Source organism: Bos grunniens, chromosome 17 (genome assembly GCF_055505025.1).
Source record: "Bos grunniens cultivar Pamir isolate PY7600 chromosome 17, Bosgru_T2T1.0, whole genome shotgun sequence".
Classification (NCBI taxonomy): Eukaryota; Metazoa; Chordata; class Mammalia; order Artiodactyla; family Bovidae; genus Bos; species Bos grunniens.
Genome location: NC_141181.1, coordinates 55,833,068 through 55,851,961, shown reverse-complemented (window position 1 = coordinate 55,851,961; position 18,894 = coordinate 55,833,068). Strand labels below are relative to the sequence as shown.

At 42.1% G+C, this 18,894-nt stretch overlaps 1 long non-coding RNA gene across 9 annotated transcripts in view; it reads left to right on the top strand.

Annotated features, from left to right (window-relative positions):
- Window positions 1–3,641: 3,641 nt before the first annotated feature.
- LOC147355457 (uncharacterized) overlaps window positions 3,642–18,894 on the top strand; it is a 71,911-nt gene continuing 56,658 nt past the window's right edge. For 5 of the 9 annotated variants that reach the window (XR_015144516.1, XR_015144515.1, XR_015144520.1 and 2 more), the window contains exons 1-2: window positions 3,654–4,621; window positions 9,048–9,246. This is a non-coding gene — a long non-coding RNA (uncharacterized LOC147355457). Of the gene's footprint in view, window positions 4,622–9,047; window positions 9,247–12,027; window positions 13,532–18,894 lie in introns of those variants that run through there. The other 4 variants (XR_015144523.1, XR_015144521.1, XR_015144517.1 and 1 more) reach the window with 4 other exon arrangements.

Below are 18,894 nucleotides of genomic sequence, written 5' to 3'. Positions count from 1 at the left end.
CTGGGAAAGGTTGAGGGCAGGAAGAGAAGGGGCCAAAAGAGGATAAGATGGTTAGATAGCATCACTGACTCAATGGACAAGAATTTGAGCAAACTCCAGGAGACAGTTAAGGACAAGGAAGCCTGGCATGCTGCAGTCTATGAGGTCTCAAAGAGTTGGACACAGCTTAGTGATTGAACAGCGACAACAACTAAGTGCCATGTGGGAAGGTATTTTTTTCATTCTTCTTAGTTTAAGGTTGACTCGTCTTGAATGGTTCTAAATCAGCAATTCTCAGCATGGTTCATCAGCTCCTGAGGTTCTAAAGACCTTTTCAGAGGGTCAGCAAAGTCAGCACTATTTTCATAATAATTGCATTGATAGTAATTCTAACGGTATCAACAACAGTAAAGCTAATTTCATAATCTTGTATTTTATTTCATAATTTCATGTTAGTAAACATAATACTAACTGTATAATACTATTTTTATTTTTCACTATGTTGGTCTTGGTGGTGTGAAAAGGATAGTGTGGATAACATTACTGATACCTTAGCATGATTCATGGCAGTGGTACCAAAGTATACTCATAGACATGTTCTTCTTCACTACTATTTGTTCACAAGAAGAAAGAAGCTAGTTTCATTTGAGAATGTGCGTGATGAAACATAACTTTTATTAAATCCCTTCCTTGAGTAAATATCTTTTTAATACTCCATGTGATGAAACTGAAGTACCCATAAAGCACTTCTGTTGTATAGCTAAGTACATTGTTGTTTTGAGATAAAACCTTTGTACCACTGTTTGACTTAGGGATTGAACTAATCATGTTTTTTGGGGAACATCATTTTTCCTTAAATGAATGACAGACTGTGGTATTCTGATTTGGGTATTTGGCAGATATTTTCTCAAAAATGAATGTAGCAAGACTGTCACTTCAAGGAAAACAGTAGAAACTATGGTTACCAATGATAAATTTGGAGCTTTCCAGTGAAAATAAGAATTTTGGAAAACTCATATCAACCCCAGTGAGCTTGATAGCTTTCCAATACTTAAAGACTTCTGATGAGATCAGTGGTGATATTAATGAATAGAATTTTGAAATACATAAAGACATATAACAGTATTTGGAAGATCTGCATCACTCAGTGAACCATTATTTCCCAAATACTGATACATACTGTTAAAGAATCAATCACACACACACACACACACAAAGAATCAGTCACATATGGGTAAAAAAGCCATTTGTGGAAGAAAGATGAGTGGATTTCCTTCAGGTTTTAGATTTCACATTGCAACTAACCTATAAGAAACTATCTCTTGTTGAATTTCAGTATATTATCAAAGAAAAATACCCTTGACAATCATAAAGGGCTATGAGAATATTCCTCATTCTCCCAACCAAATCCTTGGGATTTTCTTCACATATTTCAACCAAAACAAAACATCACTACATTGAATGGAGAGGCAGATATAAAAATCCATTTTCTGCTGTTAAGTTAAACGTTAAAGAGATTTGCAAAAATAAAAAAGAATACCATTCCTTTTGTTCATTTATTTTTTGGCTTGGGAATATTTAGTTATTTTTCATTAAATACATTATGTTAACACATAATGGGTTTATTATAAGTATTTTTAAAACATTTAATTTTTAATACAGTGAATGTTGATATCTAAACCTATATAAACTAAAGGTTTTTAAGAACTTTATTTTTTAAGAGTGTAAAGAGGTTCTGGGACCAAAAATGTACGAACAATTATTCTAAATAGTTCTCCGAACTTGGGCTGGTCTCCTTTGACTATTCATGGGAAACTAGTACCTAGGGCCAAACCTGCAGCAGAAAATGATCGCTTCCTAGTCAGGTTAGGCAAGGAAATATTGTGAGGAAGGATCTTCAGAAATTAGAATTATTATTAGCATTGTAATAGCTCATTTTCACAGTATCAGGCAAGTCTAATAGAGTAGGTCCACTGAGTTTAAGGAAGGCAAGACAAAGACCTTTGGGGAAAGATAGGCTGCAAGTCTGCATTAAGAAAAAATAAATAGCTGAAACCTCTTTTGATTAAGAATTCTATTTGCTCTTGTCCCTAATCTATTTTTAGGAGTAACTTCTCCTTTCCTGATCAAAAAAGACAAAAGGGATTTGCCATTGGGTTTCACCATGAGCCCACGATTTCTGCTCAAGGGAATATAATAAAAAGTGTTAGAACAGTGCTTTGTTGGAATGGTACCAAGGTCAACTCTCAAAGCTTACTCTCAGATTGATGTGGGAAACCCTCTATTGTCTGTCTCCTTTTCAATCCACAGGAGAACAAAGACAGATCTGAGGCTCAGGACCTTTGGGATTCTCTCCTTCAGTCTGAGGGTAGAAAGTGATGCATATACCTGAGTATTGTTAGGCTCTGAATTTAACAATGAGAAGAAGTTAGGACAAATCATTTGACTCATTTCAGCTGGAATCTCCATCCTATTGTGATAAAAAGAAACAAAGTGTGGTCTAACTTAAAAATGGGTTGTCCAAGAGGAAAGGAACCAATTCTAGCCTCAGATGAGACTGTTTCTGAAGATAGGAGACAGAGCATCACCAATGACGTCAAAGCCAGAACTGACTGGCATCACCTAGTAGACTCTTAAGTCCTTGGTTTGGTTATTTCAGGAACCTTTCCTGATATCACCTCGAATATCGACCCCGGCCCTCTTGCTCACGATTACCATTTATCTTCCTCAAGATTTATATCTGAGGGAAGTAAAGAATAACAATATATGCAAACCCTGGAGTAAGTCTGCCTGGATCTGATCCGATCTCTCAAGCTCTCAGTTTCCTTCTCTGTAAAATGGGAAGAGTGACTTTATAAGATTCTTGTGAAGATAATGCGTATTTAGCACTTAAAACAAGACATGGCACATAATAAGTGTCTAATGGAGAAGGCAATGGCACCCCACTCCAGTACTCTTGCCTGGAGAATCCCAGGGACCGCAGAGCTTGGTGGGCTGCAGTCCATGGGGTCGCTAAGAGTCGGACACGACTGAGCGACTTCACTTTCACTTTTCACTTTCATGCATTGGAGAAGGAAATGGCAACCCACTCCACTGTTCTTGCCTGGAGAATCCCAGGGACAGGGGAGCCTGGTGGGCTGCCGTCTATGGGGTCGCACAGAGTCGGCCACGACTGAAGCGACTTAACAGCAACAGCGAACAGAAGTTATTATTGGGCAGAATGTTTGCTTCGTATTTCCCACCTGTGAGCGGTTTTCCCCATTATTTCTAAATAGAACCCCTTTCTTTCGGGGTTGCTGGTTTCCAAAGCATCTGATCCCTTGTATTCCTGCGTCATCATCGAGAAGCTGGGATAATGAAGTCATCTCTTCTATTGCTCTCTAGCGCTCCCTCTCCTGACTGCTTAACTCTCACAGGGAATCAGACCCAAAATCGTGGCTGGAGAAATGGCCTCAGTTCCCTTGGATACCAACTAAGTCTGAGACCCACTGAACACACAGAAACTCCTAAACCCGAAATAGGAGTGAGGCCAGGCTCTCACAGCCGCCCAGAGGTGAGAACGAAGCTGGGGGCGGGGCCGTGCTCCGAGGTTCTCGCGAGGCCACACCCCGAAGTGAACGTGCTAGGGGCGGGGCCATACCGAGAGGTGGGTGTGAGGCCGGGGGCGTGACCGCACCCGAGAAGCGCCAAGACCGTTAGGAAGGCAACAGCGGTCTCCACAGGTAGCGCGCCCAGGAGTTCAGGCCGCCAGCGTCGCTGAACCGGCGAATCGCTCGCGGACGCGGTGAACAGGTGTCCGCGCGCGTCCTGTGCCGGCAAGGGGCGGGGAGAGGGGGTGCGGCTGGCCGGGAGAACTGGAGGAGCTGAGGAATGCAGGGAGGAGCTCGCGGGGCTGTGCTGCGCGAGACCTGGAACCGCTGTCGCTGCTGCTGCCGCCGAGCCAAGGGACAAGGAGCTCGGTTCCATCAAGCGTCGCAGCGACAGCAGAGCGCCCCGCAAGGCGTTGCCCGGGCGACCGCGGCAGCCCCACCTAGCAGCAACAAGGCGACTGAAAACCTGGTGGTTCCCCCTCGCAACCTTCCTCCTGCTTCCTGTCTCCTCAGTCTCCCCTTCCTCATCCTTTGTTACCGCCTCCTCCCCAGCAAGCGCCGACCCCCTGAGCCCGGGATCGGCGGAGGGGCGCGGCCGGCCGGCGGGTCGGGGCCCCTCCACCCTGCCGGCCGGCCAGCCGCACCGCTGAGGGCTCCGCGCGGGCCAAGTCCGCCCGCCTCCTGCCTGGGCCTAGCGGCCGCGCTTCAACACCCGCCAAGCTGAAGAGCGCCTGCTACGCTTGGCTGCTTGCCGCGGCTGAGGTCGCAATGCTGTCGCCGCCCTCAACTTCTTTCCCGGGGGCCCGGCGGAGCTGGAACTGGCGCTAGAGGAGGAACTGGAGCTGCTGGCGGCCGGGGAACGGGCCTCCGAACCCGGGGAGCATCCCCAGGACAAGCCCAGGGAGGGTCGGACTGCAGCACCGCGCCCGCCCAGAATCCGGCAGAAGGATCTGGTGTTAGCGACCCGAGGGGGCACGGCATTGCTGAAGAGGAACCGGGACAAGAGTCGGCAGGATGAGCAGATGCACAAGGAACTGACAGATAAGCTGGAGGTGAGAACGTCCCTCCGGCGATGAGTGAGACTGAGTGGTGACTCCTGGGGAGGCACCTGCCCGCTGGGTAGATTTGGGAGCCACTCACTCCTCTATCCCCACCCCCCAACACACCCCGCCCCTCCATGCCCCCCTGCTTCCCTCCTCATCCTACTGTTACCAAATCTCAAGTGCACGTGCCCCAGGCACAGTGAGGCCAATCAATAATAAAACATAGAGTTTGAAACAGAGAAAGGTTTATTACAGGTTCATACAAGGAGAGGGTGGCTCATACCCTAAAAACCCCAAGGTTACTGAAAGCTTTCAGCAAGCCCCTTCAAAAGCCAAAGGTGAGGGTGGGCTGTGGTTAAGTTGTTGCAGACTTCTTGGTGTCAGAGCCTTTGTTCTTCAGGTCAGGTCATGGTCAGGTAGCGATGTTCCTGTAAATCTCTACCAGATGAATGTTATTCTCTGTCCTGACAAGAAAGAGCAAGGTCCCAAGGCACAACTTGCACCCTCCAAGGTCCCAGTCCTGGCTAAGAGGAGGCAGATCTCAGGTCACAGCTCCCTCAGGGCCAGGTTCCCACACCCCGCCCAGCTGTCATCCCTGAGGGAACCAGGCACCCAATCCAACTGGCCCTCAGTCTCCTCAGGCCACCCAAATAGGGGAGACCAGGTCTGACAGACCGTGACCCACATAGTCGGCCACTGCTAGTAGGTCGCAGAGACAGGGATGGGGGAGAGGTTCACCAATGCCTCAAGGCCTGGGCTAGTGGAGGCCCTTAGTCAGGGCTCTGGAGCAGGACATAGTCCCCGGTCTGTTTCCTGGGCCCTCCAGCTCACCTGCTGGCCTAAGGCTGAGTGAGCTTGAGGGCCTCCAGGAGAAGGCCTGAGGGCCTCTTACTTCACTGTCTACCTGATGATCTCCACACCACTAACCCTTAGCTGAATCACTTACCTAATGGTCCCTCACTGACTGTTACTTGTGGGCAGGGTCCACTGTGGCACTGACCAGTAGCTGAGCAGGACAACTACGGTTTCTCATTGACAGTTTGTGGCTTATGGGCAGAGCCCACTGAGGAACCAGACCAATGGCTGAGCAAGACCTGTTGCCTAGTAACAGGGTGTGGAGTAATGAGGCCCAGCAGTGGCTGCCTGCTAAGTGATGTGCCCATCCTTCTGTGTTACACTACTTCACAGAAAACTGCCTGGAAGGGGGGTGGAATGGACCGTTTGGGATCATCAGAGAAGGGCATTCATTGAGCCCACTTGACTTTCCCTCACTACTCACAAAAAATGGGTCCATGCAGGATTTCAAACACCGTGGGCCATTCTAGATATGTACTGTTCAAAGCATCTAAAATAGAGCATACCTATGGCTAAGCAACCCACTCCAGTATTCTTGCCTGGGCAGTCTCACAGACAGAAGAGCCTGGCAGGCTATAGTCCATGAAGTTGCAAGGGTTGGACATGACTTAGTGACTAAACCACCCCCACCACCATGGCTACTTTATATAGCACTGAAGTGATGTTTGCACACAGAGTAATTAAAAAGCAGCAAAGCATTTAAAATATGTTCCAGGTTTTCAGAGAAGTAGTGAATCACTAATCAGGGTGTTATCCTAAAGCTTTTCAGCTGTGTTAAGGCCTCCAGGTAGCCATGTTTTAACTTCCCACATGGAAGGAAACAACTGCCTTAAGGGAGCTTCATATACCTTCAAGTACTCAAGGATTAGGAAATATGGTTCCATTGCAGAAATAAGGTATGCCTGTGCTCATCATGTGACCATTGGTTAAGTATTTAATTTGGACTGTAGTATATTTCGGAGAAGGCAATGGCACCCCACTCCAGTACTCTTGTCTGTGGGGTCACACAGAGTCGGACATGACTGAAGCGACTTAGCAGCAGCAGCAGCAGCAGTATATTTATATGTATTTAAACAGTACTTTTCTGTTTGTGTTCTCAGTCTCACACATGCAGTTGGATGGCCAAATGTAACCTATGAGAACCATATAACTTGTTGTCCTTTTCTGCCTATACATTTGCTGCTGCTGCTAAGTCACTTCAGTCGTGTCTGACTCTGTGCGACCCCATAGACAGCAGCCCACCAGGCTGTCCCGTCCCTGGGATTCTCCAGGATATTGTTACCCAATTTGGTTGCAGCTTTCTTTTTACTCTTACTTACAAGAGAATAGTACGGTCCTGAATAAGGTCTGAAATTGACCCTAGTCTGGTCCCATATTACTGCTACTGGTTGAACAGTCAGAATACAGATTCAGAAACTTTTCTGTAGTAAGAAGTGTGTTTGTAGTCCAATGACATATCAAATCAGAGAGGAAAAAAAGGAAACCAGTGAATGCCCTGCAGTTCAGTTAACTGCCTAGTTGTAGTTAACTAGCTAAGCCAGTTGATGAACTCCTGAGATACCGGGGTCCAGCCCCAGTTGGATCCAGGGATTCCCTCGGGAGGATGGTGTTGGTGAATAGGATAGCAAAGCAGAGAGAATCAGATGCTCATTATAATTGGTTTACACGGAAAATCAATAAAACCCGTGACACCAGGTTTGCTCTGACCACAGAGGCCTCAGGTGCCCTCTCAAATAGCGGAAAGTGCCCCACCTTAGGCACCTTCTGGAGTGGGTCTTAGAAGCCCAGGCAAGTAAGTGGTCTCAGAGGGCCCCCGCGCTCCAATTATTTTGGCCTGAAAGAAGAACAGAAAAGAAAAGGAGAGAAAAGGAAGCAAGAACGACACGGGGAGACCAAGCCTGTTGAGCAAGGTAGCTTTATTTTCAAAAGGAGCTTTCATACCCTAAGTTGTGCATAGAAAGTAATAGGGGGTGCAAAGTCATGCAAGGTCAGCAGTCCTTGACCCTTATTGAAACCAGGCTTTTTCCTGCAAACTTATCAGATACAAAGGCTTTAGGTGATTTACATCATCTTCTGGTCAGGAGACCTGCTAACATTTTTCTTCTGATAAGGGTTAGTCAACCAGAAAAACTTATTTTCTCCAGAGGTGATTTTTCTTAAAGTTTGGTGCTACTCCCTGAAAGCACTAGACAGAGTTGCATTCCTATAGGGCAAAGGTGCAGTGGGGATAATCAAGGGAAGAATTTATTAGCTCAAGGGTCTAGGGTTAATATTAACATTAAGGCTTCTACTTATATTTCTATATACCAACTATATTAATCAATACACTCCCAGGGACACAGTGGGTAAGGGATATGGAAACTTGGCAGCAGGCATTAGCTCAACAAAGAAATCCTCTATTAGTTCTATTTTAACAATTTCTAACTCCCCAAGAGGCTCTGCATTGTTAGAATATTTTAGGCCTCCCATGTCTCTCATGGTTGGGAGGCTGCAAACAATCGCATGCGTAGCTGTAAGAGTCCGGAAACCTGTCAGGCAGGTTAGAAAGCTTTCTGAGGGATTTGAATTGGAACACACCTTATTATACCCTGGAGATTTATTAACTAGAGCTCAAAGTTGATTTTCTTACAGAGAAAAGTGGTCGGGGATAGCCCCCCATGACTTTCAGAGGAGTTGGTGAAAGTAAAACAGACAGATTCTGGTTTTGGGGTAGACGCTCAGGCAGGTCCGGGGGGAGCCCTCAAGCTCTGACTCGCCTTGCCCATAAGAGCTCTCCCGCATGACCTTGTCATGGGTGGGGACTCCCGTACTGGCTCCTGGCACTGAGATACCACTCCGAAAAGTGGTTTGTGAAACCTATAGGTAGACTGCCAAAAAACAACTCCGTGAATTGAATTTTTTAATTTTCACTTGAAGGCAAGCAACAAGAAATAAAAGGGTGTCTTTAAAAAGATTCAAAAATTAAAAAGAGATTTGATTATATAGAAGTATTACTGCAGAGATGTATGCTTGTGATTTGAAATTCCTTCAGTGAGGGATTTGATTAAAGAGACAGCTAACCTGAAAGAAACATCCTATCAGTCAGTTTGACTGGTGATAGATTTCAAGGTAATCCTCTGTGTGCAGTTACAAACATTCTGGGTTCCATTTGGAACCTTTGTACATGTCTTCAGCAAAAGAAAATGATTTTCAAATTCTATAATGAGAAAGGTTCTGGCATTTTGTTTGTGAAACCGACCTTCCCTTCTCTGGAAGAAGGGAATATTTTTGCAGTTGTGAAATGGGCAACTTTTCCTATATGGCAGTGTTTTGTTTTGACTGACAAGGGAAAAGAAAAAGAAAAAAAGGCTTTGGAATTTTTAGACCCTGATGCTGGGAAAGATTGAAGGCAGGAGGAGAAGGGGACAACAGAGGATGAGATGGTTGGATGGCATCACCGATTCAATGGACATGAGTTTGAGTAAACTCGGGGAGTTGGTGATGGACAGAGAGGCCTGGCATGCTACAGTCCATGGGGTTGCAAAGAGTCGCACATGACTGAGCAACTGAACTGAACTGAAATTAAATCCTTTTCACCCAGCAATTAGAACAAGAGAAATGTGAAGGAAGATGATTTGAAAACCAAGAAGGGGAGGGCGTGTGTCTGAGCTGGAGAGTGGTGTGAACCAGCTTCAGTTTGAGTTGGAGAGTCAGCAAGCCAGGAAGCAGATTGAGAAGAAACATGGACTGTCCAGGAATTATCAGAACAGAACCAAAGGTTATTGGATCAACTCAGCAGGGTGAGTCACAAGTTAAGAATTTGTGGAATACAATTATAAAAGTTGAAACAGAGCTTTTGTGTAACGTCAATTGTGTATATGGTAAGATTAGTTCAGATTTTTGTTGCCTTTGTACTGATATCAACAAATGAAGTGTTTTTCACCTATAAGAATTCCAGTTTTCAGTTGTCAGGAGCAAAGACCCTTGCCTGTCATTAGCCAGCTGTGAGACTTTGGCAATCACTTGGGAGTTTTCTCACCATAAAAATGAAAGAGTTTGCTTAATGATTTCTGGTGTTTCTTATAGCGTTTGTTGTTGCGCTTGTTCTTCAGTTGCTAAGTCGTGTCGGACTCTTTGCAACCCCGTGAACTGCAGCATGCCAGGCTTCCCTGTCCTTCGCTATCTCCTGGAGTTTGCTCAAACTCATGTCCATTGAGTCAGTGATGCCATCCAACCATCTCATCCTCTGTTAGCCCCTTCTCCTCCTGCCCTCAATCTTTCCCAGCATCAGGATCTTTCCCAGTGAGTTGGCTCTTCACATCAGGTAGCCAAAGTATTGGAGTTTCAGTTTCACCATCAATCTTTCCAATGAATATTCAGGGTTGATTTCCTTTAGCATTGACTGATTTGATCTCCTTGCAGTCCAAGGGGCTTTCAAGAGTCTTCTCCAGCACTACAAATTCAAAATCATCAGTCCTTCAGTGCTCAGCCTTTTTTATGGTTCAATTCTCACATCCATACATGACTACTGGAAAAACCATAGCTTTGACTATACGGACCTTTGCGGGCAAAGTTATGTCTCTGCTATTTAACATGCTGTCTAGGTTTGTCATGGCTTTTCTTGCAAGAAGCAAGTGTCTTTTAATTTCATGGCTACAGTCCCTGTCCGCAGTGATTTTGGAGCCTAAGATCTTAATAAAGTCACCGTTTCCACTTTTTCCCCATCTATTTGCCATAAAGTGATGGGACCAGATGCCATGATATTAGTTTTTTTTTCTTTTTAAAAAATTTATTTATTTTTTGATTGAAGGATAATTGCTTTACAGAGTTTTGTTGTTTTCTGTCAAACCTTAAAATGGATAAGCCATAGATCTTAGTTTTTTAAATGTTGAGTTTAAGCCAGCTTTTTCACTCTTCTCTTTCACCCTCATCAAGAGGTTCTTTAGTTCCTCTTAACTTTCTGCCTTTAGAGTGGTGTCATCTGCATATCTCTAAAAGTACATGATTCTTTTACCTAGAGAAAATCTTTCATTGATAAAATTCTGTTAATGCTTTTAGCGTAAATGTTAAACAGTGCCATCTTTAAAAGGAAAAGCTTGGGGGGAAATTTCTAGAGCAAATGGTTTTCATTGATGTTACATTTGTGACTGTATCAATACATTTCTTCATATTATTTAAACATGAAAGGAGGTATGTATATCTATATTTAAAATTTGTTCTCTTTATTGCCACATTAAGTAAAAGTTCTTTTTTGTAGCCTTTTAAGGTGTTGTCATGGAAGTATTAATTAACCAAAGTCAAGACTGTAAAATCATCGCAGAGAAGGAGTTTGAGGGTTGAGTAGGTAGAAATCTAGTTTAAATACAGAATATACCTTTTATAAATGCAGAAACATTATTCATGCCCTGGTCTCTAAATCTACTTACTTTTGAAAATTAAGAGCTGGATTTATTATTGTACCTCAGCCCTTCTTATGTGTTGAAAATGAGTTCAATTACCAGAGGAAAAAAGAACTTCTACTCTGATCTCATCCCTAAGCACAAATGATCTCAGGAGAGCACTGTTCTTATCTGCACGGTTAGTGTTTGGTGCTTAGGTCTCTGGGAAAGGCTTAGCTAGAGCAGTATGTGAAGTTATTTCACTATTTTGTGTCATAGTTGCTTCCTATAGGAACCCTGAGACAGGTCAGAACCGTCGTGCCTTACCAGGAAGTGCGAAGTAAATGCTCCCACTAGAGAAAAGAAGAAGAAGAAGGAGAGGTATAGAAGGAGAGAGTGGAACCAGGGGGCTGGGGGAGATGAGGGGCAGTGGAGAGACAGGAGAGAGGTGGGAAAAACTTGAAAAATAGCTAGTTGCAGGAGGTATTGAATGTATGTGAAGGTGAGAATTCAGTTGGTAGGTGGAGCTAAAACTAAAGATCTGGCCTACTGGTTTCTTTCTCGTCTGGGGAATCAAATCACCATTTGATTTGCTGGAAAGGAGAAGCTGGACATTTCTTCAAGAAGTCATTACAGGGCCAGCTCAGTAGCCTTTCTGACTCAATTCTAAAACTTTGTTTCAGCAGTTGGGAAGGATATATTTATCCTTGTAAGACTTTATAGATTTTTAAGTCTTTGTTCACCATTCATGAAAGATTAACCAGATAGGCCTGGCTAGATTGACTTATTTGCTCAAAAACACTTTATTTAATACTTTATTTTTATTATTACAACAGTCTCTTTGTCTTTTTAAAAAACTTTTTAAAGGCTCAGACAGGCTCCTCTGTCCATGGGATTCTCCAGGCAAGAATACTGGAGTGGATAGCCATGCCCTCCTCTGGGGGATCTTCTTGACCGAGGAATCAAACCCTACTCTCCTGTATCTACTATAGGCAGATTCTTTACCACTGAGCCACCAGGGAAGCCCAGTTCTCCCCCATTTAATACCTATTCTAATAAGTGTTTCTTATGGAGACTTATGAAAAGAATACAACTAACCAGAACAATTTTGGAGGAAATTATTTCTTGGGAGCTAAGTTTCTGTTACAAAATGATGTGAGCAGAAGCTGACTCAACTCTGCTTTCTGATCTGGTGAAATATAGGTGGCCTAGAGAGATGGCGTCAGAGAAGGCAATGGCACCCCATTCCAGTACCCTTGCCTGGAAAATCCCACAGACGGAGGAGCCTGGTAGGCTGCAGTCCATGAGGTCGCTAAGAGTCGGACACAACTGAGCAACTTCACGTTCACTTTTCAGTTTCATGCATTGGAGAAGGAAATGGCAACCCATCCAGTGTTCTTGCCTGGAGAATCCCAGGGACGGGGGAGCCTGGTGGACGTCTATGGGGTCACACAGAGTCAGACACTACTGAAGCAACTTAGCAGCAGCAGCAGCAGAGAGATGGAGTAAGAAAATAAATACTAGTGTCACATAGCAAGAGCACTCTCATCTCTTTACCACTCTGGAATGGAAGTAGTGGTATTTATTCTTTGACACATCAGGAAACTGGGCATCAGAAGTTTAGTGACATTGCCCAAGGCTTTGCACAGGTTACAGGTTAACCACTGATTTCAAGAGTGGTTTTTGTATATTTTCCAGAATGGGTGGTCAGTCAGCAACAAGAACCTCACATTTATTTCCATCTTATTGGCTTATTTTTTAGTTGCTTTTGCTGAATGTTATTGTTTTGGATACTGTTTAACTTCCAAGTCACTGAGTAAAGTGAATCTAGAGGTTTGGAGTCCACTTTGAGCAGTTTGTTATATCAGGGGTGTGCTGGGAAGACAAAGAAGGATTTGTTGAGAGGCTCACTTCAGCTAGAAAAGAAAAGTAGCTTTTGCATATAGGAGCGCCCTTCTGTGAAGACAGCATTTCCAGCTTTTTCCAGATTGGTACTGTTGCTCCTTAGTAGGTTAAATACATTATTTGAACCTGCTCTTAATTATTTAGGGGCTTCCCTGGTGGCTCAGATGGTAAAGCGTCTGCCTGCAATGCTGGAGACCCGGGTTTGATCCCTTGGTCAGGAACATCCTCTGGAGAAGGAAATGGCAACCCACTCCAGTACTCTTGCCTGGAAAATTGCACGGATGGAGCAGCCTGGTAGGCTACAGTCAATGGGGTCGCAAAGAGTCGGACACAACTGAGCGACTTCACTTTCTTTCTTTAATTATTTGCCCAGAGAGAGCCATGCCTGATTCAGGAGTCCTCAGGTTGGTTCTGTTATTCAGATGTGTCACTGTGGGAGTAGATCTTCTTAATGCTGCTAGACTTAATACAATGGCAGTGGGCTTTTTTTTTTTTTTTTTTTTACATTGAAATCTGAATTCCAATGGTCCCTGTAGGCAGCTTAGTATATTGCATTGGAGTAATGAAAACAGAATTAAATGAGTTGCCCCTGCCTGGTATGGGGTGAGGCCTCTAATTTTTGTACCTGCCACATGGATTGCAGGTGACAGGTTGCGGTTTACTGGCATAGAAAAAAAAATTGACTGCAAATTACACACTCTTTTGTTATTACGCTGCCTGACCCATAGTTCTGGTCCCTGAATATTATTGCCTTGAAAAATAAAGTATCTGTAATCAGTGAGTAAACATAATCAACAGAAAAGCTGGTAATATTTGTTTTGACTCTGATAGCATCTTCTCCATTGCTCTTCATTGGTGTCCAGGACAATGATACAATACTATCATATATTTTTAGAACTGAAAAATAATTTCTAGTCTAGCTGGACCAGACCAGAAAATGTTGGTAAAATGTTTTTCAGAGGTTCTGCAAATTTGATTGTGTTTTTAAATGTTTGTTACACTTTGAAGAGCCATTACCAAAAAACATCCCATGTTCTCTTGAGATGAATGCCAGTTTAAACAGGTGAAAGACCATTGGTGCCTCAGATTGTGCTGCCAGTTTATCTTGCCTTTGTGCCCTCTCTTTTAACTAAATAGTATGATGCTGTTGTAACCTGAGCTGTGTAAAATCTGGTGGCGTTTGTAACTTCTTCACTGGGTGAATTTAAAAATTTGTGTTCAGTATTTTAAAATCAGAGCTAAGCTAAACCCACAAATACAAATACCTACTGAGTAAAGTTACCACTATCATCCTAGTCCTCCAATTTCAAATTATTTTTAGAAGGCCTAAGATTGAGGGTGGGAGGAGAAGGGGATGACAGAAGATGAGATAGTTGGCTGGCATCACCGACTCAATGGACATGAGTTTGGGTAAATTCCAGGAGTTGGTGACCGACAGGGAGGCCTGGCGTGCTACAGTTCATGGAGTCACAAAGAGTCGGACATGACTGAGCGACTGAACTGAATTGAACTGAATTATTTTTAATGAGTTTATAAATCTTATATAGTTAAACTTATAAAATATTTAATGTTAACAAAAGATAACCTTTACCTATATCTGTTTATTGAGACTTCTTGTAAGATTACACATGTAAAAGTATATGAGTTGGGGAAAAACCTCACCAGACATAAATTGGAAAGCCATTAGTTTAGATCAGTAGTTCTCAAACTATAGTCTGAGGAGCCTTAGGTCTCCAAGAGGTGCCTCAGAATAGTTACAAAGTAGTACAATTCAGTTATTTTTAGCAAATTTATAAAATTGTACCACCATCCCTGTGAACCACTTTTAGAAATTTTTGATACTCCTGCTCTCCCTGCAAAGATTCCCTGGTGACCTTTTGCAGTCAGTTTTTAATCCCCACTCTCAGCCCCAGACAAACATTGATCTGCTTTTGATCTATATTAATGTCTTTCTTGGATATTTTGTATAAGTAGAATTGGACAACAGATAGTTTTTTTGTGTGTCTGACTTCTTTAGCATAATGTTTGTGAGGTTCACCTACATTGTAGCATGTATCAATAGTTCCTTTTTATTGCTGAATGTATCCTGTTGTGTGGATGCTGTGCATTTTGTTTATCATTTCACCAGTTGATGGACATTTGGATTATCTGCTGCTGCTGCTGCTGCTGCTGCTAAGTTGCTTCTGTCGTGTCCGACTCTTTGCGACCCCATAGACTGGACTATGCAGCCCACCAGGCTCTGCCATCCCTGGGATTCTCCAGGCAAGAACACTGGAGTGGGTTACCATTTTCTTCTCCAATACATGAAAGTGAAAAGTGAAAGTGAAGTCACTCAGTCGTGTCCAACTCTTAGCGACCCCATGGACTGCAGCGCACCAGGCTACTCCGTCCATGAGATTTTCCAGGCAAAGAGTACTAGTTTTCAACTATTATGAATTGTGCTGCTATGAACATGAACTTGATTCATGTACAAGTCTTTGTGTGGACAAGTGTAACTTTTTAAGAAACTGCCAAACTGCTTTTCAAAGGACCATGCATCATTTTGCATTTCCACGAGCAATGTCTGAGAGTTCCAGTTTCAACAAAAAAAGGACCCTTTTTAATATTAAAAAAATATGGTGTATTCTCACATAATAGATGTCATTTTAGTATCTGCAGGATGATAAAAAAAAGAACAAAAATGACAGGGAATTAGTAATATTCCTAGAAGGATTTATATTCTGTAATCACAGCAGCATTTAATGACTTGATGCAGTTAGTCTATAGGCTGTACTTTGTGTGCACCCTTACAGCAATTCAGTGGCCCACAAGGATCATGGTTGGAAGCTACTGGTCCAGATGATGTGTTTATGAATGAATATAAGCCATCTTTTAATCATCTTCTATAAAATAGAGACCTACTTCATAGTTGTTTAGAAACCAAAGCATTTGGCCCATCCTAGGTGCTCAATTAGTGACAGCTGTTACTACTAGGAATTACTGTGACTTTAAATAGCAGGAGACCTGGGTTAGATCCCTGGGTTAGGAAGATCCCCTGGAGAAGGCAAAGGCTACCCACACCAGTATTCTGGCCTAGAGAATTCCATGGACTGTATAGTCCATGGGGTTGCAAAGAGTCTGACACGACTGAACGACTTTCACTTTCACTTTTGGAGCCATACAGGTGAGAATTCTAACTTTTCTGAAGCAGGTTAAACTAATAGCAGTCTCTTCTTTATTCAAACTGACTTGGAATAGAGACTAATTGGATTTTTGGAAACACCTCTTTTCCGTACTTCTTGCTGACTTCAAAATGTTGTTTGTATCTATCCATTTTGTTTGATTTCATCTTTTTTGAATTGGAAACTCCTCTTCCCCACCCTCAAATTTATCAAAGCCCCTTAGCAAATGTTGTTACTGTATTCTACAGCTGTAATTCTCATCTCTGATATGCACAGGAATCACTTGGGTAGTTCTTGACTGAATACTGATTCCTGGGTCCCAACCCCAGAGATTCTCATTTAACTGCTCTGTGATCTGCACATCAGCATCTTTTTTTAAAAGGCAGGTGATTAAAACTAATACAATTATGTAAAGTTTAAAAATAAAATAAAATTAAAAAAAAAAGGCAGGTGATTATAATGTATGGCCAAGGATGAGAATTATTATTCTAATATGAAACAGGATTGGTGATAGTGTTCTTGCCTACTTGAGTATCAACAGTCAGTGTTACAAGTATCTTAATTCCTTCATCGTAAAGACATTAAGCAAAATAGAGTCTCTGGGATACCCTGTTAGAATGACACAAAGCTGCTGGAGGAATCTTTCAGGTAAGGCTTTCTTCCACCTAAGTGGTACAGTCAGTGGTACAGTTGTGTGTAATGAAAACAAAAACTTTAAGCCATGCTGAAGTCAGGGCATGTTTCATTCATCATCACTTCTTCTAGGAGGCACTGTGGCATAGTGTAATGGATTCAGGTTTTGGCACTAGATGAATTTGGGTTTATTTTCGATCTGTAGATTACTATGTTGATTGAGATTCAGAGTTTGCAACTGCACATTTTTCTCATGTGGAAAAAAATAAGGATTATGAAAAACACAACAGGAATCATACTATACACCGTCCAGGGTTGTTAGCATTGTAGACTATATATAAAATCCTTAGCAAACTTTCAGACTTAGTAAATAGCAGTTGTATTATATATACCATCCCTCCTCATTCTAAAGACTGTCTTTGACTTGTTTGTATCTCCAGTGCCAATCACAGTGCCCTAATGCTCAGAAGGTTATAAAATTTGATGATGATATAGAAAATCTGATTTCTTTTTTTTAATCAATTACTCATAGGTAAATAATAGAGTTGTGGCATTATAAAATTAAAGCTCAGCAAGTAAGTGTTGCCACACATTATTTAATGGCAGTATCCCTTCATTTTTGTTTAATGAGAATCATGGTCAAAGTCATATAGAGTCATACAATCCATGGAAAAAATAGTAGCACCTCAGTATTTAGCAAGTGATGCTTTAGTGGCTATAGTAAGTATGATATAAACAAGAGATATGGTTGCAAGGGAAGGAACAATTATAAAAATAGACAAGAACTTAATGTCAGAAAAATCAAGAGTTAAAAAGGTTAGGACAGATACACAAGCTAGAATCAGAACATATTAGACAAATGCAGTTCATCATGTATTTTTTTCCTAGCTCTGACTTTAGAAGGCCTAGAAGCAATGAAATACTAGCAATAATAAGTACCCCTAATGCACAGAATTTTACTTCCTAAATATCGTTCTTGACTAAAAGGGACCAGGGCTCCTTGGAGAAATTACTAATTCCAAGTTTGTAGTAGGAATGTAGGCTGAGTTTGAGACATCATTTTGTGCTAGAAGCAAGAAAGTTTTCAAAACCTAGTGGAATAATTATGTGTGTACATCAGTTTAGCAGCAAGATCTTTCTTGACCCACCCTTTCATTTAATGAAAATGAAAACAAAAGTAAACAAATAGGACCTAATTAAACTTAAAAGCTTTTGCATACCAAAGAAAACCATAAGCAAGACGAAAAGACATAAGGAAACCATAAGCAAGACGACCTTTAGAATGGGAGAAAGTATTTTCAAATGAAGCAGCTGACAAAGGATTCATCTCCAAAATACACAAATAGCTCATATAGCTCAATGTCAAAAAAAAACCCCAACCCAATCAAAAAAACTAGGCAGAGACATAAATAGACACTTCTCCAAAGAAGACATACAGATGGCCAACAAACACATGAAAAGATGCTCAACATCACTAATTATGAGAGAACTTCAAATCAAAACTACAGTGAGGTATCTATCACCTTATGCCCATTGAAATGGCCATTATTAAAAATCTACAAACAGTAAATGCTGAGAGGGTATGGACAAAAGGGAACCCTCTTGCACTTTTTGTGGGAATGTAAATTGATACAACTACTATGGAGAGAAGTATGAAGATTCCTTTAAAAACTAAAAATAGAACTACCATATGAGCCATATATGAGCATATACCCAGAGAAAACCATAATTTCAAAAGACACATACAACCCAATGTTTATTGCAGCACTACTCACAATAGCCAAAACATGGAAGCAACCTAAATGTCCCATCAACAGATGAATGGATGAAGAAGATGTGGTACATATATACAATGGAGTATTACTCAGTTATAAAAAAGAAGAAAATTGGGTCATTTGTAGAGACGTGAATAGACCTAGAGACTGTCATACAGCGTGAAATAAGTCAGAAAGAGAAAAACAAATACTGTATATTAACACATATATGTGGAATCTAGAATTGTACAGATGATCTTATTTGCAAAGCCCAAATAAAGACACACAGGCTGGATACCAAGAGGGGAAGGAGAAGGGGTAGGGGTGGGATGAATTGGGAAATTGGGATTGACATATACACACTATTGATACAATGTAAAAATACTATAGGATTATTTCAAGCTGGAATCAAGATTGCTGGGAGAAATATCAATAACCTCAGATGTGCAGATGATACCACCCTTGTGGTAGAAAGTGAAGAGGAACTGAAGAGCCTCTTGATGAATGTGAAAGAGGAGAGTGAAAAACTGGCTTAAAACTCAGCATTCAAAAAACTAAGATCATGGCATCTGGTCCCATCACTTCATGGCAAATAGATGTATAAACAATGGAAACAG